Genomic DNA, 25,339 nt, shown 5'->3' on the forward strand with positions numbered 1-25,339 from the left:
TGTAATATGACATAATTGTACTGAAGAAAATGTTTATTTGGTAAGAAAAATACACTATGCACAATTAAATACAATAAAGGAAATTAATCTTAACTAGTGGTTTAATAATTTTTAAAATTCTGCTTTCAGGAAATATTTTAATGCAATCACATATCTCATGAAGTATGGCATAAAAGTACACAAAAATAAATAAACATATTGGGATTTCTGGTCAAATAAATCCATTTTTTTTCCAGAATCTACATGGCACTCTATGTTCTGGCATGGCTATCTTTTTGAGATCCCAGTGAAAAGAACAGGTCATCAAAGAAGGAGGTACCTTTCTCTGAAGGGAGGAGACAACTTCCACTCTGACTACGACCTTGTCTAAATATGATCAGAGTTGGTGAACTCAAAAGTCTTCCATAGCCTTGGCAACTAATGACAAGAGCCTAGGGTGATTACTGATGCCATAAACAAGAGTGTCAATTTGTTAAGTCAACCACAGGAGTCACTGTGCACTTACTCCTCATGTAGGATCTCTGTCCTTAATGTGCTGTACATTGTGATTTAATGCTATAACTAGTACTCAAACAGTATTTTTCACTTTGTGTTTCTATGTGGGTGCAAACTGTTGAAATCTTTACTTAATATATGCTAAACTAATCTTCTGTATATAAAGAGAATTGAAAATGAATCTTGATGTGAATGGAAGGGGGGAGGGAGAGGGAAAAGGGAAGGTTGTGGGTGGGAGGGAAGTTATGGGGGGGAAGCCATTGTAATCCATAAGCCGTACTTTGGAAATTTATATTCATTAAATAAAAGTTAAAAAAAAAAAAAAAAAACTATTTCCAGCTGGCGCCGCGGCTCAGTAGACCAATCCTCCGCCTAGCGGCGCCGGCACACCAGGTTCTAGTCCTGGTCAGGGCATCATATTCTGTCCCGGTTTCCCCTCCTCCAGGCCAGCTCTCTGCTGTGACCCGGGGAAGGCAGTGAAGGATGGCCCAAGTGCTTGGGCCCTGCACCCCATGGGAGACCAGGAGAAGCACCTGGCTCCTGCCATCAGATCAGCACAGTGCACCGGCCACAGTGCACCGGCCACGGCGGCCATTGGAGGGTGAACCAATGGCAAAGGAAGACCTTTCTCTCTCTCTCACTGTCCACTCTGCCTGAAAAAAAAAAAAAAAAAAAAAAAAAAAAAAAAAAACAACACCACTGTATTGCCCTGAGTGCTCCATTGCCTTACTCCTTTGTGATACTCATTTTGATCCTGTCATCAGCTATTGTCTTTCCCAGTATCAAGACTTTGCACACAATACCAGCTTCCGCTACTTATATCTTCACAAACTAAATGTGTACAGCATTAGCCTATTTTAGGTTGCTTTAGCAAAATGCATCAAATTTGGTTCTTTATAAAGAAAATAATTATGTATATTGAGGTCACACTTTTTGAAATTTTAAGCCCAAGATTGAATTGCATCTTCTGTTTGGTCTCTGTTGAGCACCTTGGGAAAGATGGCATCACAATGGTGGGGACATGCGCAGCAGCAACAGCCAGAAACATTCTGGGGTGACACTTGCTCTTTGTTTAGTAATGTGCTCTCATGGAAACTAAGGGACAGCACTAATATATTCATGAGGACTTGCTACTAGCAACCTACGGACACCCCCATTAGGCCCCAGCTCTTAATTTTTTCCATCTCCTAATACAGCCACATTGGGGGATCAAGCTTTGTAACATATGAAATTTTATGTGCACACTCAAATCATACCACACATTTTGCACTCAGATATCACCCACCCCAGAGGTTTTCTATTTTCTTCTTAAAGCTGATATCTTTCTCAATTATTTATCACCCTAACCAAATGGTGATTTGAGTAATTAATTACAATATGCTTTTTAATTTCTTAGTTGGTACATTCCTTTCCCAAATAATTGTTTCATTATTTAGATTTGAAATTCATTTATATGAGAGACAAAGAGGAGTGACAAAGAGAAAACAGGGAGATAGAGTTCTCATGCACTAGTTCTCTCCCCAAATGCCCCTAGGTACCAGAATTGGACTGCGTGCAGAGACAGGTGTGAGCGATCCCAGCAGTTAGCCCAAGGCCAGGCACATCTTGCCCCACCCCTGCCTCTTGCCAATTCGGTAAACTGCTTCCAGTGTGGCCCAGGCCCATTAGGCCCACCTGAAAAGTTACGTGACCTTCAAGCTGATTGGAGAGGCATATTGGTGCCAGTGTCAGTTCTATCCTATAGGAAAGTGTTCCCCTGAGTTAGTTACACCCCTTCTTCCTGCTCTTTAAAAAGCCTACGTGGCTGTTAATAAACAGATATGTTCACCAAAGCCTTTCCCTGGTGGGTGTTTTCTTTGTGGGAAAGAACACCACTGCCCTACTGTCTCACTGGGCAGTGGACCACACCGCCTGATAGTGTGGCCTTGCAGGACAAGCCACAGCCAAGAACCAGGAGTATAATTCAGGTCTCCAAATGGGCGGCAGAACTCAGTTACACTGGTAACACTGCTGCTTTCTAGAGTCTGCATTGGCAGGAAACTGGAATCAGGAGCCAGAGCCAGGAATCAAAAGTAGGTACTCCATAGTGGGATGAAAGCATTGTAACTGCTAGGCTGAATATCCATTCCCAGACTGTATCTTTAATGATTGTAACATCACAGATTACTGATGAATATGAAGGCACTTTTTTAAAACTTTTTTAATTTATTTTTTAAGGAATATAAATTTCATAAGTACAACTTTAGGATTATAGTTATTCTTCCTGACATATCAGCACTCCCAACCACACTCTCACCCCTCCACCTGTTCCCCCTCCCCTTGCCACTCCCATTCTCCATTTAGATTCATTTTTAATTAACTCTGTACTCAGAAGACCAACTCTATAGTAGGTAAAGATTTCAACAGTTTGCACACACACACACACACACACAACCTGTTTGAGAACTAGTTTTACAGTTAACTCTCAATAAAACTCATTGAGGACATAAGTTCTGCATGGGGAGTTAGTACACAGTGACTATTGTTAACTTAACAATTAACACGCTTATGTATGACATCAGTGACCACCCAAGACTCTTGAAATGAGCTGCATAGGTTATGAAAGAATTTTGAGTCCACAAACTCCATCAGTATTTGGACAAGACCAAAAGCAAAGTTGAAGTTCTATCCTTCCTTTAGAGGAAAGCACATCATTGTTTTTCTTTTTTTTTATTTAATTTACTTTTTAAATTTTTTTTTTATTTACTTGACAGGTAGAGTTACAGACAGTGAGAGAGAGAGACAGAGAGAAAGGTCTTCCTTCCATTGGTTCACCCCACAAATGGCCAACACTGCCGGCGCTGCGCTGATCTGAAGCCAGGAGCCAGGTGCTTCTTCCTGGTCTCCCATGCTGGTGCAGGGGCCCAAGCACTTGGGCCATCCTCCACTGCCTTCCCAGGCCACAGCAGAGAGCTAGACTGGAAGAGGGGCAACCGGGACTAGAACCCAACACCCATATGGGATGGTGGTGCCAAAGGCGGAGGATTAACCAAATGAGCCTCGGTGCCAGCCCCTATACATCCTTTTTTGATGACCACTTCTTTCCATTGGGGTCTCACTTACAGAGATCCTTCAAGTAGGATTTTTTTTGCTACAGTATCTTGACTTTCCATGCTTGAAATGCTCTCAGCCAGACCAGGAAGCCATAAGGGCTGATTCTGAGGTCAAACTGTTACTTCAAGTGTTACTTAAAGCAATTGTCAGTATATGAGTCTTCTGTGCAGACTGCTTCCCATGTTTGACATTCTCTCCTTTTTAATTTTATCTATTATTACTGCCAGGCACTTAATCCTATTTATATGATCTCTTTGACACTCAATCCTATCGATATGGTCACTTTAACACTTAATATGATCACTTTAACAAATAAGAAGGCATTTTTACCACCAAGTTTAATGGGATTTGTTGCCCCATGACAAGTTTTTAAACCATACCCATAGAAGTAAGTCTGTAGAATTAGATAGCTTTACAGTTACAAACTTCCTCCTCCTTCTCTGTTGGCCATTTGTATTTCCTCTTTTGAAAAATGTCTGTTTAAGCCCTTGGCTCATCTCTTAACTGGATTGTTTGTTTTGTTGTTGTGGAGTTTCTTGATTACCTTGTAAACACTGGATATTAATTCTTTATCAGTTACACAGTTTGCAAATAATTTCTCCTATTCAGTTGGTTGCCCCTTCACTTTACTGTTTCTTTTGCCATACAGAAACATCTCAGTTTGAAGTAATCCTATTTGTTAATTTTGGCTTTGACTGCCTGTGCCTCTGGGGTCTTTTCCAAGAACTCTTTGCCTGTGTCAATGTCTTTCAAGACTTCCCCAATGTTCTCTAATAATTCAATGGTGTTGGGTTGTAGACTTAAATCTTTACTCCATGTTGAGTGGATTTTTGTTTAAGGTGTAAGGTAGGGGTCTTGCTTCATATTTTTGCAGGTGGAAATCCAGTCTTCCATTTGTTGAAGAGCCTGTCTTTGCTCCAGGGATTAGTTTTAGCTCCTTGGTCAAATATAAGTTGGTTGTAGATCTTTGGGTTAATTTCCGGTGTTTCTATACTGTTCCATTAGTCTATCTGTCTATTTTTGTACCAGTACCAGGCTGTTTTGATTATAATTGCCTTGTAGTATGTCTAGAAATATGGTATTGTGATGCTTCCAGCTTTGTTTTTGTTAGATTAGATTACTTTACCTTTTCAAAGTCTCCTGTGCCTCTATATGAATTTCAGCATCATGTTTTCCAGATGCCGTGGCATCGTCTGTGTATACAAAGGCTGTTGATTTTTGTGTATTAACTTTATATGCTGCTACCTTACCAAATTCTTCTATGAGTTCCAGTAGTCTCTTACTGGAGTCTTTAGGATTCCCTATATATAGAATCATGTCATCCTTCCCAATTTGTATCCCTTTGATTTCTTTTTCTTGCCTAATGGCTCTGGCTAAAAATTCTAGGACTATATTGAATAGCAATGGAGAGAGTGGGCATCCCTGTCTGGTACCAGATCTCAGTGGAAACGCTTCCAACTTTTCCCCATTCAATATGATGCTGGCCATGGGTTTTTCATAAACTGTTTGATTGTAGTGAGAAATGTTCCTTCTATACCCAATTTGCTTAAAGTTTTCATCATGAAAGGGTATTTTTTTACCAAATACTTTGTCTGCATCTATTGAGATATGATTTTATGATTTTTGTCAGTAGTTTTTTAATGTGATATGTCACACTGATTGATTTTTGAATGTTGAACCATTCCTGCAGACTAGGGATAAATCTCACTTGGACTGGGTGGATGATCTTTCTGATGTGTTGTTGGATTCAATTGGGTAGAATTTTGCATCTATGTTCATCAGGGAAATTTGTCTGTAGTTCTCTTTTTCTGCTGCATCTTCAACAGGTTTAGTAATTAAGATGATGCTGGTTCATAGAAAGAATTTGGGAGGATGCCCTACCTTTCAATTGTTTTGAATAACTTGAGAAGAACTGGAGATAGTTGTTTTTTAAATGTCTGGTAGAATTGAGCATTGAAGCCATCCAGTCTGGGCTTTTCTTTGTTGGGAGGGCCTTTATTACTGATTTAATTTCTGTCTTTGATATGGATCTGTTTAGGTTTCCATGTCTTCATTGGCTCAAGTTATGTAAGTTGTATCATCCAGGAATCTATCCAATACTTCTAGGTTTCTCAGTTTGTTGGCATACAGCTCTTTGTAGTAATTTTTAATGATTCTTTAAATTTCTGTGGTGTATGTTGTTAAATTTCCTTTTTCATCTCTGATTTTACTGATTTGGGTTTTCTCTCTCCTTTTTTTGGTAGTTGGGCCAATGGTGTTTCAATTTTGTTAATTTTTTCAAATACCAGCTCTTCTTTTGGCTGATCTTTTGTATTGTGTTTTTTTTTGTGTGTGTGTGTGTGTTTTTTTTTTTTTTTTTTGGATTCAATTCTGTTGATTTCTTCTCTGATTTTAATTATTTCTTTTATCCTACTATTTTTGGGGTTTGGCTTGCTGTTGTTTTTCTAGATCCTTGAGATGCACTGACAGCTTATTTATTTGGTGCCTTTCGAATTTCTTGATGTATGGACCTATTGCTATAAACTTTCCTCAGCACTGCCTTTTCTGTACCCATGAATTTTGATGTGTTGTGTTGTTGTCTTCACTTGCAGAAATTTTTTGATTTCTCTTTCAATTTCTTCTATGACCCACTGTTCATTCAGGAGCATGTTTCACGTTTTTACTTTTTTTTTTTTTTTTTTTTTTTTGACAGGCAGAGTTAGACAGTGAAAGCATGTTGTCAGTCTCCAAGTGTTTGCATATGTTCTAGAGATTCCTGAGTTGCTGATTTCCAGCTTCAATGCATTGTGGTCTGGGAAGATGATATGATTTCTATTTTTTGAATTTGCTGAGATTTGCTTTATGGCCCGGAATGAGGGCAATCCTAGAGGAAGTTCCATGCACTTCTGAGAGGATGTATATTCTGCAACTATAGGGTGAATAGTTCTGTGGATATCTGTTAGGTCCATTTGGTCTATAATGTCAATTAAATCTACTGTTTTCTTGCTTATTTTCTGTCTGGTTGATCTATCATTGCTGAAATTAGAGTATTGAAATCCCCATTACTATTGTATTGGAGTCAAAGTTTCCCTTTAAATCTCTTAACATTTCTTTTAAATAGCCATGTGCCCTGTAATTAGGTGAATATACATTTATATAATAGTTATATCTTCTTGTTGAATTGATCATTTAATCATTACACAGTGCCCTTCTTTGTCTCTTTTAACAATTTTTATGTTAAAGTGGCTACACCAGCTGTTCCTTTCTGTTGGCATGGAATAACTTTTTCTATCCTTTCACTTTCAATCTGTGTGCATCTTTGTTAGTGAGATGTTTCTTGTTGGCAGCCAATAGATGGATTTTGTTTTTTTTTTAACGCATTCAGCCAGTCTGTGTCTCTTAACTCGAAAGTTGAGGTCATTTACACTCAAGGTGACTATTGATAAGTAACCATTTTGCCCTGCCATTTTTCCAAAAATAGTCTTGTTTTTTACTTTGAATTTCCTTTGAACTTTTACTGAGAGATTTTCTTTCTTTACCTTCTTTCATAGTGATTACTATGTTTCTGTGTTTCTGTGTGCAACACATCCTTAAGCATCTTTTGTAGGGCTAGACAGGTGGTGACAAATTCTTTTAATTTCTGTTTGTTATGGAAGGTCTTTATTTCACATTCATTCATAAATGAGAGCTTTGCAGGGTATAATATTCTCAATTGAGAGTTTTTTTTCTCTTAAGACTTGTACTATATCTCACCATTCTCTCCTAGCCTGTGGGTTTTCTGATGAGAAGTCCACTGTGAGTCTAATTGGAGATCCTCTGAAAGTAATCTGGAATTTCTCTGGTGCAACAATTTAGAATCTTCTCTTTATGTTTTACTGTGATGACTTTGATTGCAATGTGTCATGGCAAAGGTCTTTTCTGATCATGTCTATTAGGAGTACTATGTGCTTCCTGCACTTGGGTGTCCATTTCTTTCTCCAGATTAGGGAAGATTTCTGTTGTTATTTCACTAAAATTCCTTATAATCCTTTCTCTTTTTTTCTGCTTCACTGATTCTGTTAAGGCTCTCCACTGCATTTTTTTTATTTGTTACATTGAATTTTTCATTTCATTTTTATTTTTCTTTAAGATTTCAATTTCATGGGAGAAATTTTCTTTCATATTCTGTATGGAGTTCAGTATTTTGTGCATTTGCTTCTGATTACTTATATATAATCGATGATCAATTTTTTGAATTCCATTTCTTGCCTTTCTTCCATCTCATCATCTCCACAATCTATTATTGAATTGTTTTGTTCTTTTGAGAGCATTGTGTTATCCTCCTTATTCTTGTTTCTTGAATTGGTGCATTTGTTCAGCATTTGTGGAGATACTCATGGGCTATCCTTTTTTTTTTTTTCTTTTCCTTTTTTTTTTTTTTTTTTTTTTTTGCTGTGGCAGCTTTTATCTTTGTACTATGACTTTGTAAATAAATGGAATCTATCCTTTAAGTGAATATCTAGAGGCTTGTAGTGGGTGTGGCTAGGGAGCTCTGTTCAGTTCTCCGGGGTGAAGGGCATGCCTAAGGTAAAATACCCAGGTTTAGCATGGTAAATCTTCTCTCTCTCTTTTTTAAACAGAAGGAAAATTTTCTGCTCAGCTGAGCTCCTCTCCTCAAAGGAGACCAGTGCCTGAGCGCTAGCCCCAATGGGTATAATATTTGTCTGCACTGTTCCAAGGATCACACAAAGGATCTATGCAGTCCTCAGTGTAAGTTCAGATTTCCCAGCAATGTTTCTCACCAGCTAACCAGGAAGCACTGAATGTGTGTAGTTTTCCACTGTGACTGCCCAAAGTCCCAGCCACACCGTGAGTCCTCCCACACACCCTCAGTTTTTTTCACTGCTCCAGTACAGAAGCCTCACACAGTCACAAGCTCCTAGCCCCCTGTTAGTTCTCCCCACCATAGTCAGGAGCCTCCATCAATTGGCCGAGTAGCATGGACACGAGCTGGTGCAGCTGCTACATACGCCCAAAAAGGTGCCTGCTCTATTGGCTTGTTATAGGACACTGTTGTAAATTGATAGGGGAAAGAAAAATGTATCTGAGTCCTGTCCTTTTTTTTTTTTTTCTCCTCTAGTTTGGCAGGTACACCATCCCCCATGGGGCTCCAAATCAGGTTCCCTGGACTCTTCCTGTAGCTTTTTCACCAGTGGCTTGGGCTGCTGCAGTTTGGCCTCACTTCTCTGCATAGGCTCTCAGCTGCTGGATTCCTGAATTGTGAGTCTCCATGCCCTCCACATAGGTCCACCATGTCCCTCTAATTTCAGTAGAGTTTCCTCTGCTGTTTTCTTCCTAACTCTTCCCTGAGACTACACACTCTCCCCTTTTTAAAAACTATCTTCTCCTGGACTAAAGTAGTAAGCTCCCTCTCCATTCCACCATCTTAGAACTGACCAAATGTAATTTTTACATATTGCCATGTGAGTGTGAATATAACTTTGCATGATTTGTACATGCTAAGAAAATTCTCACCTTCCTGATACCAAAGATCAGAAACAGAAAATCATGTGTAGAATAGAAATATGTATTTATATAAAGGAAAATATTTACACAAGTATTATAAATATACAAATTAAAAAGGAGGTAATTTATACTTGCAAAAATGAAAATAAAGAAAATGTCAGGAGCTTTTTAATGCTGTAGTGTTATTGGAGACTACATGAGGCATATAGCAGGACTTAGCCACCACTTACTTTACTAGTTCTAATATATTAGTAGAGGCTTAGTGGAAAAACTAAATGTTTTCCACCACACAGTGATATCAAGGATACCCTTGGGCTAGTAATGTTGCATTGAAAGTGGAGGGCAATTAGTAGGTACTTCTATCCCTATCTTCAGAGATGTATAACAGGAGGCCTACTAGGGAACCAGAAGTTGGCCCACAGTAATAAAGTACACTCCTACTCCACACACATACACACACATACCCATGCACATGTCAATGGAGATTCCATAGATAAACTGAACTTCTAGATCTAATAGGTAGCTTAAATGATGAAATCATGTCATAAAAAACTAAACAGAAAACTTAACATTTAGTCTTACTACATAATATACAAAATGTGCATGTTTAAATGAAAAATTGCAATATACCAATAACCAGAAAGATTTCAATTTGAATAAAAAAAGATATTTGAGAGATGACAGAATGTTATAATCATCTGAAGCAAACTTTAAGGTAGCCATCATTAATCTGCTCCAATGAGCATTCTTGAAATAAATGAAAAAGTAGAATCTCAGCCAAGAAATATAAAACATAAGGAATCTCAAGGAAATTTCACAGCTGGAAAATACTTTGACTGACATTAAACATTTTAATAGAAGGCACAACAGGATAATGGAAGTGTCAGCAAAGTAAAATTAATCAGGCTCCCTTGCTGTCATGACAACTGGAAGATCCCCAACTGCTACAACCTGGAGCTGATGCAACTGTTATGTAACTGCTTGGGTATGTGTCACCATTTTGTGTAAGCCTATATAAGGAACTGAGAACACAGTTAGGAGTGGACCTCTTTGCAGCTCTTTGGCCATGAGCAAACAATTTGTTTTCTGTGTACTCTCCTCTGCCACTGCAAATACAAAGAGGTATAAACTTACAAAATGGTTTGAAGCTGTGCTTTGGATTGTTTCAATTTCAATTTGATTTTCCTGGAGCAGAGTTCTTCTGCAACAGTTAGTTTAGCCAGAAGGTTTTGTCTCAGGCCAGGATGGAGCCTTCTGCCCCACTGCAATGTAGGACTCAGGGATGGCCAGTCCTGAGAGTGTGGTACTAGGTTGCTATTGCCTTGTCTGCCTAAGTACACAGACTCCCCACAAGTGGATCAAAGTGCACTGGTTTGCCTACTAGTGTAGAGAAGGCATTGACTGCCCTTGGAGAAACCTGGATGCAGCTGGATAGCAGCTGGAGCCATGAGGTAGGTGTTTTTAACTACCTTGTAGACAGAAAATACTGCTAGATTACAAGTGAAGACCCAAGAACAGGGGCTGCATTGTGACTTTGAGGAGCTGAGAGAGGATCAGAAGATGGAGGAAAATCTCATTCATGCCCTGGAAGGACAAGTTGCCACCTTCTGAGCTACATTCAATATCAGAAACAAGCTAGCACAGCTCCCCACCCTAGAGGTAAAACATTCAGTGTTATACCGGTATACTCAGACTCAAGCCTGTGCAGGAAATGGAGCTCTGTATTGATATGTCAGCTACTGTGCCTCAACCAGGTATCTCCACTCAGTAAGGTCCATAGCACTGCCATGCCTGCACGCTCCCCTGGATTCATACCACTTGCCCCACTGCTGGGGCCAGGGGAACCGCCAGCTCAATTTTCTGTGCAAATTCAGCAAAATTCCAAAAAGAGTCCTTTTATTCCATTATATATATGTCAACCTGTGACTCTCTTGTAGATTACAAAGCAGCTGTATCCACCAGGCTTAACTGTCTAACGTCACCCTTTGAAAGATGTACACAAATTTTACTGGACCTTTGACCCAGACAGACAGTTACAGCCATGTGGCTACAAACACCCTAATGGACTAGATGAACTCATTCTCAACAGTGGCGAGCCAGTCAGCATGCTGGACGTGCACTGAGTTGACTGTCAGCTTTGCAGCTGGAATGCCTTAGAAGACAACTGCAGCCACTGACCAAAACCGGACTTAGTTGGAAAAATGGAGTTACTCTGACCCATTATGGGGCAACACCTGAGCGCCTATAAAGACATTAGTTGTGGAGAAGTATAATAAAATCCAGCTCAGGTTGGGATATTTTGTGTGGAATTATTTGAACAGTTTTTTTTTTATAGAGACAAGAAAATTGCTTTCCACACATGTCAAAATGCATAAAACAACATGGAATGGGTCCAAATTTTGGGTGCCTTATGGGCTTTTGTAACCTTTGGATAACTAATCAATAGAATAACCAATAGAATGAGCCTTACTTATTCTATTTGGTGCTCCATGCTTACTTACAGTTTGTTGCTATCGCTCATATTGTTGTGCCCTCTGGATGCTGTTACACACGTCTTGCACACTCTTCACATGGAGACTCTCCTGGAAGATAACACATGCCTAAATTGTGAGACAAGAAATCCTGAAAGGGTTCAGTAATGGAAAAAACAAATTTAATCGGGTTCTATGGCTATCATGACAACTGGCAGACCCAGAAGTACTATGACCTATAATTGCTGAAACTCTGTTACATAACTGCTTGGCATTGTGCCACTATTGTCTGTAAGCTTGTATAAGAGATTGGGGGAACAACTGGGTTTGGACCTCTTTGTAGCTCAACAACCACCATGAGCAAAGCAGATGTATTCCCTGTGTACTTTCACCTGCTCCAGAAAATATAGAGAATGCTCTAACGTTGTTCTTTGGCCTCAATGAATCTGAATCTGATTTTCCAGGAGCTGAGCTCCTCCATTATACGGAGGATAGAAAAATCAGTGAAACTGAAGATTGAACAATAAAAATGCTCAAATCTGAACAACAAGGAGCAAACAGATTTTAACTATGAATGGAATGAGGTGTAGCAATTCTACTGACAACGTTCCAATTGTAAGCAGCAGAATATGTTCTAGAGATCTGCTGTACAATATTGTGTATATGGTTAACAATATGATACTTTGCACTTAAAAATTTGGCAGGGAAGGGGAACTCATGAGTGTTCCTCCTGTATTAAAAGTTAAATAAATAGAATAAAAATAACAGAGCTTCAAGACTCCATTGGAATATAACAAAGAATTAACATTGTGCCATAATAATTCAAAAGAAGGAAATAGCAATCTTTAAAACATTCAGATAAATAATAAAGGAAATCCCTCAAATATGGGAAATAAATTAAAACCGCAATAGATTTCACATAAGAAATCCTTCTTGAGGTCAAAAGCAAGTCCCACAGATTGTGCTTTTAAAAAGATACAGTTAAAAACCTAGAAATAAAATATTTGTAAAATGTTCTGACTAAAGAGAAAAATGCAAGAAAATAAAAACAGAAATGTAGATCAGTGAAATCAAAGGTAACTCAAAATTTAGGGCCAGCGCCACGACTCACTAGGCTAATCCTCCGCCTTGCGGCACCAGCACACCGGGTTCTAGTCCCGGTTGGGGCGCCGGATTCTGTCCTGGTTGCCCCTCTTCCAGGCCAGCTCTCTGCTGTGGCCCTGGAGTGCAGTGGAGGATGGCCCAGGTTCTTGGGCCCTGCACCCCATGGGAGACCAGGAGAAGCACCTGGCTCCTGGCTTTGGATCAGCGCGATGCGCCGGCTGCAGCGCGCTGGCCGCGGTGGTCATTGGAGGGTGAACCAATGGTAAAGGAAGACCTTTCTCGCTCTCTCTCTCTCTCTCTCACTGTCCAATCTGCCTGTCCAAAAAAAAAAAAAAAAAAAAAAAAAGGGTAAGTCAAAATTTAAATTGGAATGAGATGGCATTATTGTGTGTCAGGTTAAGAGGCCACTTGTGATAATGGCATCCCTTATCAAAGTGCCAGTTCGAGTTCTTGCTTTTCAGCTTCCAATCTGTCTTCTTGCTAAAAGTGACTGGAAATACAGCAAATGATGGCCCCCTGTCACCCATGTAGGAACGCAGGATGGAGTTTCTTGATGTTGACTTAGGTCTGGCCCAGACTTGGATTTTGCAGCCATTTGGAGATTCAACCCACTGATAGAAGATCTTTCTGTCTGCCCCTCACTCTGTCTTTTCAATAAATAAATATCTAAAACGTTTTTTTAAAATGGCAAATTTGAACCCTTATATCATTAACATTGCAAAACATAAATAATCATAACATTAAAATTCAGACGAGAAGAATAAATTAACAAAAAGGACCCAAGTACATGCTGTTGCCAATGAATGGCCTTGAAATACACAAGAACGGGAAGATTGAAAGTAAAAAGATGACCAGTTATATTATATACATTAATCAGGTAAAAGCAGGAATATGTCTTTATTGATATCACAGTAGGGAGAATAAGAGAAAAGAATATTACCAGGTAAAGAGAGGGATATAAAATAGTGATATAATTTTCAATAAATGATAAGGCATGGCAATACTAACTTGCATGTACCTAACAATAAAGGTACAAAAATGTAAAGGAACTGCTGCTATTGTGGTGCAGTAGGTTAAGCTGTCATTTGTGATGCTGGCATCCTACACTGGAGTACCAGTTAGAATCCCAGATACTTCACTCTGAACCAGCTTCCTGCTAATGTGTCTTGGAAGGCAGCAGAAATGACCTAAGTGCTTGAGTACCAGCCATCCAAATGAGAGAAAGAGACAGAGTTCCAAGCAGCTGTCTTCAGCTTGGACAGGCCTCAACCATTGTGGCTATTTAGAGAGTAAACTGGAGGGTGGAAGATTTTTCTCTTTCTATCTGTCTCTATCACTCTGCCTTTAAAATTAAATAAATGTTTTTTTAAATGAAAAGGAAAAACAATAGAACTGATAAGAGACATAAAAATCTATAATGAGAAACAGAAATATCAACTGAACAATCAATAGATCAAATAGGTAGGACACACTTAAATTTAAATAAGCCAAAAGTTACAGAGAAAATATCATTGATAAACAACCCAAAATATTGAACCGAGTGAAGAGAAATGAAAAGCACGCTACACTTGTTGCATGCAAATGACACAATGTTGAGAAAGAAATTTATAGCACTACAAGTATTAGAAAAGCATATTAAAAGAAAATTCTTACACTTTCTCCTCTATAAACTAGAAAAATAAGAACACAATTAATCCACAGCAAACTGAAGTAAAACAAAACAATGAAAAGAGCAAAAATTCATAAAAAGCAACAAACAAGCAAAATCCATGTAGCAAACAGCTGGCTCCCTTAAGAGATAAATGGATGAACCTCAACAGTATTTCTCATGAAAAGAAGTATGTGGACAACTCTCAAAACTCAACAGTCAATAGGGGTAAATTTCTGCAATCTGGCACCTGGTCCCCCTGAGAGGCCACCTCCTGCTGGAACCCTGTCTCAACTGTTGGTCCCTACTGAGCCCCTGCTCAGCTCGAAGCATCCAGAGCAGGTGTCCCCCTCACCCCTGTCAGCAGCCAGGGTTTCCTTAAGTAGAGAAGGGGAATGAGGGAGCTCAGGACGAAATGTAGGCCAAACGCCATTCCACAGCGCCATCCCAACTACAAACAGAACAGGGTGGAAGCCTCTTGTAACAGATACTTATCATGATGGCAAGATCTAGGCTTACATAAAACAAGCTAGAAAGGGGTCCATTAAGACTGCCCCCAGCCTTCACAGCAGCTAATGTACAACTACTACCTTTGTTCCTTTGAGATAACATGTTAAGAACATACAAACACCCCTAGACTGGGAGACCCAGAGGCTTGGTCTCTTTTTCTACAAATCCCTCCAATCATACTGTTTGGAGGTTTTTTTTTTTTTTTTTTGTTCTTAATTAAATAAAACTCACTTCTTCTACTCTCAAAAATATAAAAGAATCTAGAGAATATATGCAAAAGAGACATTATAGCAAAGAGAATGCACACACACACACACACACGAACACATAAAAATGTTCCGTGTCATTAGAATTTCAGATAACTGAAATGCAATTATTATAAAATATCACAATATGCTAATCCGAATAGCATAATAGTGATAACATAAAATACTGAACAGGAACAGAGGATCATTTATAGATAACTGATGTAATATTAAACTGGTTTGATAATCTGGAAAACATTTTGGCAGCTTCCCAGGAAACTAGACACACTTCTTCCATACATCACAGTATTTGCTTTCCTGGGCACTTATCCCAGAGAAATAGAGACTTATATTTACAAAAATCACATAAAAATGTTTATAGCAGCTTTATTCACAGCTGCCAAAAAATGAAATACATTCCAGATGTCTTTCAATGGCCAAATTATTAAGCATATCCTGGTACATACACAACATGTAGTACTTCTCAGCAGTTGAAAAAGAAAAACAAATATTAAAGCCAGCATTGTGACGCAGTGGTTAAACTGTTACTTGAGACACCAGCATCCCATATCACAGTGCTGGTTTAAGTCCTTGTTGCTCAGCTTCCAATCCAGCTCCCTGCTTAATGCTCCTAGGTAAGCAGCAGAAGATAGCCCAAGTCCAAGAGTCCTTGCTATCCATGTGGAAGCCCCAGATGGATATCCTGGCTCCTGGCTTTTTCATGCCCCAAACCTGTCTATTGTGATTGGGGCCATTGTGTACTGAACCAGCAAGTGGAAAATCTCTCTGTCTCTCTGTATATATCATCTGTTCCCCTTTCTCCCTCCCTCCCACTCCCCCCCCCTTTTTAAATAAATAAATCTTTAACAAGTAAGATTAAAAAACCAAACATTAATCTATACAAGGACCATGAACCAATGATATGAAGACACAGTAGATATCTAGGAAATTATGCTGTGTGTAAAAGCTAATTCCATAAGATCACATACTTGATGAAAAAATGAGAAATGAAAATCACAAAATTATAAAACATAGAAAAGTCTAGTAATTGCAAAGATTTAAGGAGTTTGTGAGAGGGTAAGAAAAAAGTAGCTATACATAAAAAGGGTAATCTTAGGACAATTGTGGAAATGAAAATGTATATATCTCAACTCTGACCAAATTTAGTATCTTGGATCTGATAATGTAACATGGTTTTTCAAAGTTTAAACATTGTAGAACTTGAGGAAAAGGCACATAAGATTTATTTGTAGCATTTTCACTCTTTTGTCTATAAGTGAATTTGAATTTGTAACTATCTGAGCATAAATAACATGATTTAAATATTTAGAAGCTCTCTGAAAATTATGGAACTCAAAAATAACAACAATAAGTATTTTAAAAATCTCACTACATGGTCTTAATAATAGAGTGGAGGTAACAAAGATAAAGTCATGGTGCTTGACAACGGATAGAATAACCCTATCTGGAAAAGACAAATTAAAAATAGATTTATAAACAACCTAATAAGCAGAGCTTATGGCATCTTTGAGGAAATAACAAAATATCAAAAAGCTTTATCATATTTATTCCCAAAGAGGAAGAGGAAAAACAGCAAGACTGAAAAATGTTCCATGCAGTATTGGTTAAAAATATTTTCCAGATTTAGGGCCAGCATTGTGGCTTAGCGGGTATAGCCACCACCTGTGATGCCAGCTCCCCTGCTAATGACCTGGAAAAAGCAGCAGAAGATGGCCCAAAAGCTGGGACACATTTCACCAACGTAGGAGACCCAGATGAACCTCTTGGCCCTGGATTCTGCCTGGCACAACAGTGGCCTTTGTGGCCACTGGAAAGTGAACCAGAGAATGGAAGATTCTTATTCTCTCTCTCTCTCTGTCTCCACTTTCAAATAAATAAATCTTTTTTAAAAACTGAAAAATTTTCCTAAATTTGAAGATAAACACAACTTCACGTAGCTGAGTGAGTCTGAAAATGGATTAAATGGCTGGCTTTGTGGTATACCAGGTTAAACTACTGACTACAATGCTAGAATACCAAATGGATGCTGGCTCTTCTTCCGGATGCTCCCCTTCCAATCAAGCTCTCTTTTAATGCACATTCATATTAGCAGGAAAAGCAGTAGAAGATGAACCAATTACTTGGGTCCTGCACCCATTTGGAGACCTGGATGAAGCTCCTGGCTTCTGGATTTGACCTGAACCAGCCGTGACTATTGTGGCCATTTGGGGAGTGAACCAGCAGCTACCAGATCTCTCACTCTTTGTGTACTCTGCCTTTCAAATAAATTGTTAAAAATAATTAAAATTAAAAATGCATTATATTATCAGAAGAAGAAGCCCAAAGATATGTACAGCAAACCACATCATAATGAAACATCCAAATACAGAAGTTTTTGATTTCTCTTTTGATTTCTTCTATGACCCATTGTTCATTCAGGAGCATGTTGTTCAATCTCCATGTGTTTGCGTATGCTCTAGGGATTCCTGAGTTGCTAATTTCCAACTTCATTCCTTTATGCTCTGAGAAGCTGCATGGTATGATTCTAATTCTTTTGAATTTGCTGAGACTTGCTTTATGGCCTAGTATGTGGTCAATCCTAGAGAAGGTTCCATGCACTGCTGAGAAGAATGTAAATGCTTTATGTGTAGGATGAAAAGTTCTGTAGATATCTGTTAGATCCATTTGGGCTATAGTGTCATTTAAATCTACTGTCTCCTTGTTGATCTTCTGTCCTCTTGATCCGTCTATTTCTGAGAGTGGAGTATTGAAGTCCCCCAGTACTATTGTATTGGAGATTTTAAGTCTCCCTTTAAGTCCCTTAACAAATCTTTTAAATAAACCGGTGCCCTGTAATTAGGTGCATATACATTGATAATTGTTATATCTTCCTGTTGAATTGATCCCTTAATCATTATATAGTGCCCCTCTTTGTCTATCTTAACAGTTTTTGTGTTAAAGTTTATGTTGTCTGATATTAAATGGCTATGCCCACTTTTTTTCATTTCTGTTGGCATGGAATATCTTTTTCCAGCCTTTCACTTTCAGTCTGTATGCACAACATACCAAAACTTATGGGATACAGCAAAAGCAGTGTTAAGAGGAAAGTTTATATCAATAGGTGCCTACATCAAGAAATTGGAAAGGCACCAAATAAATGAGCTTTCAATTCATCTCAAGGATATAGAAAATCTGCAGCAAACCAGACCCAAAATCTAGTAGGAGAAGAGAAATAATTAAAATCAGAGAAGAAATCAACAGGATTGAATCCAAAACAACATTACTAAAAATCAGCCAAACGAGGAGCTGGTTTTTTGAAAAAATAAACAAAATTGACACCCCATTGGCCCAACTAACTAAAAAAAGAAGAGAAAAGACCCAAATCAATAAAATCAGAGATGAAAAAGGAAACGTAACAACAGACACCACAGAAATAAAAAGAATCATCAGAAACTACTACAAGGGCTTGTATGCCAGCAAACAGGGAAACCTATCAGAAATGGATAGATTCCTGGACACATGCAACCTACCTAAATTGAACCAGGAAGACATAGAAAACCTGAACAGACCCATAACTGAGACAGAAATTGAAAGAGTAATAAAGGCCCTCCCAACAAAGAAAAGCCCAGGACCAGATGGATTCACTGCTGAATTCTACCAGACATTTAAAGAAGAACTAACTCCAATTCTTCTCAAACTATTTAGAACAATCGAAGAAGAGGGAATCATCCCAAATTCTTTCTATGAAGCCAGCATCACCTTAATTCCTAAGCCGGAAAGAGATGCAGCATTGAAAGAGAATTACAGACCAATATCCCTGATGAACATAGATGCAAAAATCCTCAATAAAATTCTCACCAATCGAATGCAACAACACATCAGAAAGATCCTCAACCCAGACTAAGTGGGATTTATCCCTGGTATGCAGGCATGGTTTAATGTGCGCAAGACAATCAATGTGATACACCACATTAACAGACTGCAGAAGAAAAACAATATGATTATCTCAATAGATGCCGAGAAAGCATTTGATAAAATACAACACACTTTCATGTTGAAAACTCTAAGCAAACTGGGTATGGAAGGAAAATTCCTCAACACAATCAAAGCAATCTATGAAAAACCCATGGCCAACATCCTATTGAATGGGAAAAAGTTGGAAGCATTTCCACTGAGATCTGGTACCAGACAGGGATGCCCAGTCTCACCACTGCTATTCAATATAGTTCTGGAAGTTTTAGCCAGAGCTATTAGGCAAGAAAAAGAATTAAAGGGATACAAACTGGGAAGGAAGAAGTCAAACTATCCCTCTTTGCAGATGATATGATTCTTTATTTAGGGGATCCAAAGAATTCTACTAAGAGATATTGGTGGCCGGCACCGCGGTTCAATAGGCTAATCCTCCACCTAGCATAGCCGGCACCCCAGGTTGTAGTCCAGGTTGTGGTGCCGGATTTGGTCCCAATTGCCCCTCTTCCAGGCCAGCTCTCTGCTGTGGCCTGGGAGTGCAGTGGAGGATGGCCCAAGTGCTTGTGCCCTGCACCCCATGGGAGACCAGGAGAAGCACCTGGCTCCTGCCATCGGATCAGTACGGTGCGCCTGCCGCAGCACATCGGCCGTGGTTGGCATTGGAGGGTGAACCAATGGCAAAAAAGGAAGACCTTTCTTTCTGTCTTTCTCTCTCACTATCCACACTGCCTGTCAAAAAAAAAAAAAAAAAAAAGAGAGAAAGAGAGAGACTATTGGAACTCATGGAAGAGTTTGGCAAAGTAGCAGGATATAAAATCAATGCAAAAAATCAACAGCCTTTGTGTACACAGGCAATGCCACGGCTGAGGAAGAACTCCTAAGATCAATTCCATTCATAATAGCTACAAAAACGATCAAATACCTTGGAATAAACTTAACCAAGGACGTTAAAGATCTCCACGATGAAAATTACAAAACCTTAAAGAAGGAAATAGAAGAGGATACCAAAAAATGGAAAAATCTTCCATGCTCATGGATTGGAAGAATCAATATCATCAAAATCATCAAAATGTCCATCCTCCCAAAAGCAATTTACAGATTCAATGCAATAACAATCAAAATACCGAAGACATTCTTCTCAGATCTGGAAAAAATCATGCTGAAATTCATATGGAGATGCAGGAGACCTTGAATAGCAAAAGCAATCTTGTACAACAAAAACAAAGCTGGAGGCATCACAATACCAGATTTCAGGACATACTACAGGGCAGTTGTAATCAAAACAGCATGGTACTGGTACAGAAACAGATGGATAGACCAATGGAACAGAATAGAAACACCAGAAATCAGCCCAAACATCTAGAGCCAACTTATATTTGATCAAGGATCCAGAACCAATCCCTGGAGTAAGGAAAGTCTATTCAATAAATGGTGCTGGGAAAATTGGATTTCCACATGAAGAATCATGAAGCAAGACCCCTACCTTTCACCTTACACAAAGATTCACTCAACATGTATTAAAGACTTAAATCTATGACCTGACACCATCAAATTATTAGATAGCATTGGAGAAACCCTGCAAGATATAGGTACCGGCAAAGACTTCTTAGAAAAAACCCTCGAGGCGCAGACAGTCAAAGCCAAAATTAACATTTGGGATTGCATCAAATTGAGAAGTTTCTTTACTTCAAAAGAAACAGTCAGGAGAGTGAAGAGGCAACCAACAGAATGGGAAAATATATTTGCAAACTATGCAACAGATAAAGGGTTGATAACCAGAATCTACAAAGAAATCAAGAAACTCCACAACATCAAAACAAACAACCCACTTAAGAGATGGGCCAAGGACCTCAATAGACATTTTTCAAAAGAGGTAATGCAAATGGCCAACAGGCACATGAAAAAATGTTCAAGATCACTAGCAATCAGGGAAATGCAAATCAAAACCACAATGAGGTTTCACCTCACCCCAGTGAGAATGGCTCACATTCAGAAATCTACCAACAACAGATGCTTCGAGGATGTGGTGAAAAAGGGACACTAACCCACTGTTGGTGGGAATGCAAATTGGTTAAGCCACTATGGAAGTCAGTCTGGAGAGTCCTCAGAAATCTGAATATAACCCTACCATTCAAACCAGCCATCCCACTCCTTGGAATTTACCCAAAGGAAATTAAATTGGCAAACAAAAAGCTGTCTGCACCCTAATGTTTATTGCAGCTCAATTCAGAATAGCTAAGACCTGGAACCAACCCAAATGCCTATCAACAGTAGACTGGATAAAGAAATTATGGGACATGTACTCTATAGAATACTACACAGCAGTCAAAAACAATGAAATCTGGTCATTTGCAACAAGATGTAGGAATTTGGAAAACATTATGCTGAGTGAAATAAGCCAGTCCCAAAGGGACAAATATATGTTCTCCCTGATCGGCGACAACTAGCTGAGCACCAAAGGGGAAACCTGTCAAAGTGAAATGGACACTATGAGAAACAGCGACTTGATCAGCTCTTGTCCTGATTGTTGATGTACAATGTAATACTTTATCCATTTTAGTATTTTTTTGTTTGTTTTGTTCTAGTACTATTGGTTGAACTCTGTAATTAACACATAGTTATTCTTAGGTGTTTAAATTTTAACTGAAAAAGTGATCCCTGTTAAATATAAGAGTGGGAATAAGAGAGAGAAGAGATGTACAATTTGGGACATGCTCAATCGGACTTGCCCCAAATGGTGCAGTTAGAAACGTGTCAGGGGATTCCAATACAATCCCATCAAGGTGGCATGTACCAATACCATCTCACTAGTCCAAGTGATCAATTTCAGTTCACAATTGGTCACACTGATAGATCTAAGAGTCAAAGGGATCACACAAACAAGACTAATGTCTGCTAATACTAACTGATAGAATCAAAATCACCCACCTGATTATTATCAAGCTCTTCCTGTAAGTTTCTATTTGCCTGTCAATGAGAAAACTTCATGCTTTGGACAGCACATTTCTTAGGTCCTCTAATAACTCTCTCCTATTAGACCCTGTGTATCTAACCTGCTTGTTAGAGTCATTTTCTCCAGACATTAAATTCCAGATGGCCATGCTCATGAAACCTCAATGGAAGCCTCGATGTTCCTTCAAGCTGGCATTGCATCTCCCTGGAGGGGCCACCTACTGCTGGAATCCTGCCTTGACTGCCAGTCCTTACTCAGCTTGAAGAAGCCAGGGTGGTGGGTCATTATCCCATACCCTAGCAGAAGTTAGGGTCCATACTCTAGGGGAGGGATTATGTGGAGTCAGATGGGCCAGTAGGCAGTTAGATTGGTCCCAGTGCAAAGTGAGGAAAAGTAGAGGCCCTCTTAGAGAGTATAAAATGCCTGCTTCCCCTAAAAGTTATCTTTACCAAGATCAAGGTGCCAAATCCCACTGCATGTTTCTCCCCAAAAGTTGCCTTCAGCAAGGCTAGCTTTACCATGAGAATAGAGAGAAGTTGATTGGCCTACTCCTCCCATGCCTCTTATGTTTTATCATGAGCAAGCCAGAAAGGGTAATGATTACAAATCAGGTCTTCTGATGCGTTTTGTCCCCACCTTGTAACTGATTGTTAGCTGTGTGTCATTTTTTTCCTCCCAAAGTTGTGCTTAAAAACTCCATTACCACAAGCTTCTTCGGGGTTTGCCTATCTTGGAGCCCCCATCCTGGCCGATTTGGCAGAAGGCCTCTGACTTAAATAAATCTTGCTTTTCTCTCTCAAGAAAAAAAAAAGAAATGGAAATATGTTTATTTTGATGAAAAATTTGAAATCTATACAAAGGATCTTCAAAAAGTTTGTGGAAAAATGTGGTGTTATAAAAAATATGCATGGGTTTCAAAGTATTTTGAACCAAAATTAACCCACCTTTTAATTAACTTTTCCACAATATTTTTAAATTCTGTTTTATATTACTTTTATCATATTAAAGTATCATATGTATGCATTAGCATAAGAAAAACAATCTATATTTTTAAATTTTTGTTTTTTTTTAAAGATTTTTCCATATTAAACTATTGGAGGAAAATACAAACAAATGAGACCTAAAAAATCCACTTAAACTATTAACATCAAATGAATAAGCATAAATCCACATAAGTATAAATATGATATAGATACCCTAGCTAGTGATCACTAGAAAAATATAGTTCAGTCTTAGTAAGTTTAACTAATTACTGGAATTTATGAAACAGCAACTGTCAAATACTTTTTTATATGATTACCTTCCATAGGAAATAAATATTTCCGCAAGATGTCATAAATCCTATTGTTCTCTGTTGTTTTTAAAGCACTGTATATCACTCAAACATGTTCAAATTTCCCAGGAGGAGTCATGCCTGACAATTTTAATGACATAAACCCCCTTTGATTTGACCTGAATCCTAAATTCAGAAAACAAAACAAGCTAATCTAATGTTCAAGAAAAGCAAGTGTCATGAAAGTGGATTAACAACTCTGATGACTAAAGTGTTTTATTTATCAATTGACTGAGAGAATTGAATAGTCAATAAAACTCAGGCAATTTAAAGCTCAGTCAACCCTAAACCTGAGGGACCAATTCTAGGAGTAGCTGTTACTCAGTTTAATGCTCATTCAGTTCTTGAGAGCTCTGCTGAGGATGAGAAGCAGTTGCTGAATACTGGGAAGCTGGTGGTTTATTATAATGATTCGAATTATCCAATGACGCACCTGTGAATTCATTCCAGTGATTTCTCTTTTCGAGATTAATGACAAGAAGAAGTAACTGAAAGGTTAAGTTTTAAATTATAAAATTCAAATAGAGACTTTTTTTTAAGAAAAAGAACTTAGATTTGCTTTTGCTATCTATTTTTATATTTCCTATTTTTGCCTAATTATGGTACTTTTTTATATCTCCCTGTGTTTTCTTTTTCTGGAAGTGGATTTTTTCCATATTTATCTTTCCCCCACCTCATGAGTTTAGAATGTATCTGTACTTTAGTGATTATGGGGTTCTTGTCTTCATGCAAGAAAGAATTCAGTAGTGAGACAGAGAGTAGATTGATAAGGCTTTACTGGGGATAGGGCATCCCTCAGGATGGAAGGGAAGGGACAGATACAGAGTGCACCCAGTCCACTCACTCAGACTGGGGGAGAGCAAGGTTACCTGGTTGAGTGGAGAGAATACACCTGGGCAGACCAGGCAGGCAGCTTAGTGGAGAGACAGAGAGCTGTGTCCTCAGTCCCTTGGGACTCCCTAGGTTTTAAGGGAGTCTGTTTACCCACCTCCCCCCTTACTCCAGGACAAAGGATGGAGAGTCCTGGCTAAAGGGTTTATTGTGTGAAAATCAGCAAATTCCTCCCCAGATTAGCTGGCCCCTGGGCAGAGTAGGGGGCTTCCCTTAGGGTTTCTGAGAAGGTTTTATTGCCCTATGTTGTCAGGTCAGGTAGCTCATTTGGTCCTGAGGAAAGAATTCTCCTGGGAGCTTTCCCTGGGGGAAGGGCTGGGACCCCCTGAGAGGTTATCAGGGTCTGAGCAGGACTTTGAAGTGCAAGATGCTGGGCTTCTGGAGCTTCCACAGCAGGTGCTGGTCTTCAGGCCTTTCTCATACACACATAGGCTCAATTTCTGACTTGGTACCTAACAATTCCACTACAGATTTTAGCTTTCATATTTCAACTACTAAAATATATGATACATTGAGATCTTTAGTCTCCTGAAAACCACAATAAGTTGAGAAGCTTTTAATTTAGATAATCTACCTGTCATTTTTCACAACACACAAAGATCTTCATAACTTGATATACTATTTTTGATGGAATAAATAATAAAGAGATTGTCAGAATTTTAAAAAGTCACTTAGTAATTAATTAATTAATCCAATAAAAATTAATATCCATATGCAATTTTAGTTCACTATTTCTGTTTGCTTTCACACTTATATTTGCTTTTGCTGAAGTACATTTTTTATAAACCCTTTAATGAAGTCTTGTATGAAATGAGTGTCTTTGGTCTTATATTTTCTGGATATGCCATTCTAGGTTATAATTACTTTTTTGACACAAATAATACAAGCATTATAATAATATTGTTAAATTAACTCATTTAAACTGGAAATTTAATTTTGTTAAAAATAAGTGGGGTTGACCCTGTCACATAGCTGGTAAAGCCACTGCCTTCAGTAATGACATCCCACATGGGTGCTAGTTCGAGTCCCGGCTGCTCCACTTCCAACCCAGCTCTCTGTTATGTCCTGGGAAAGCAGGAGAAGATGGCCCAAGTCCTTGGGCCCCTGCACCCACATGGGAAGACCTGGAGGAAGCTCGTGGCT

General features: G+C 38.7%; 1 long non-coding RNA gene across 1 annotated transcript in view; it reads right to left on the reverse strand.

Annotated features, from left to right (window-relative positions):
• LOC138843681 (uncharacterized) overlaps positions 1–25,339 on the reverse strand; it is a 222,065-nt gene that overhangs the window by 55,762 nt on the left and 140,964 nt on the right. Inside the window, exon 3 of the long non-coding RNA XR_011378610.1 lies at positions 11,574–11,654. This is a non-coding gene — a long non-coding RNA (uncharacterized lncRNA). The remainder of the gene's footprint in view (positions 1–11,573; positions 11,655–25,339) is intronic.

Source organism: Oryctolagus cuniculus, chromosome 9, assembly GCF_964237555.1.
Source record: "Oryctolagus cuniculus chromosome 9, mOryCun1.1, whole genome shotgun sequence".
NCBI classification, from domain to species: Eukaryota; Metazoa; Chordata; class Mammalia; order Lagomorpha; family Leporidae; genus Oryctolagus; species Oryctolagus cuniculus.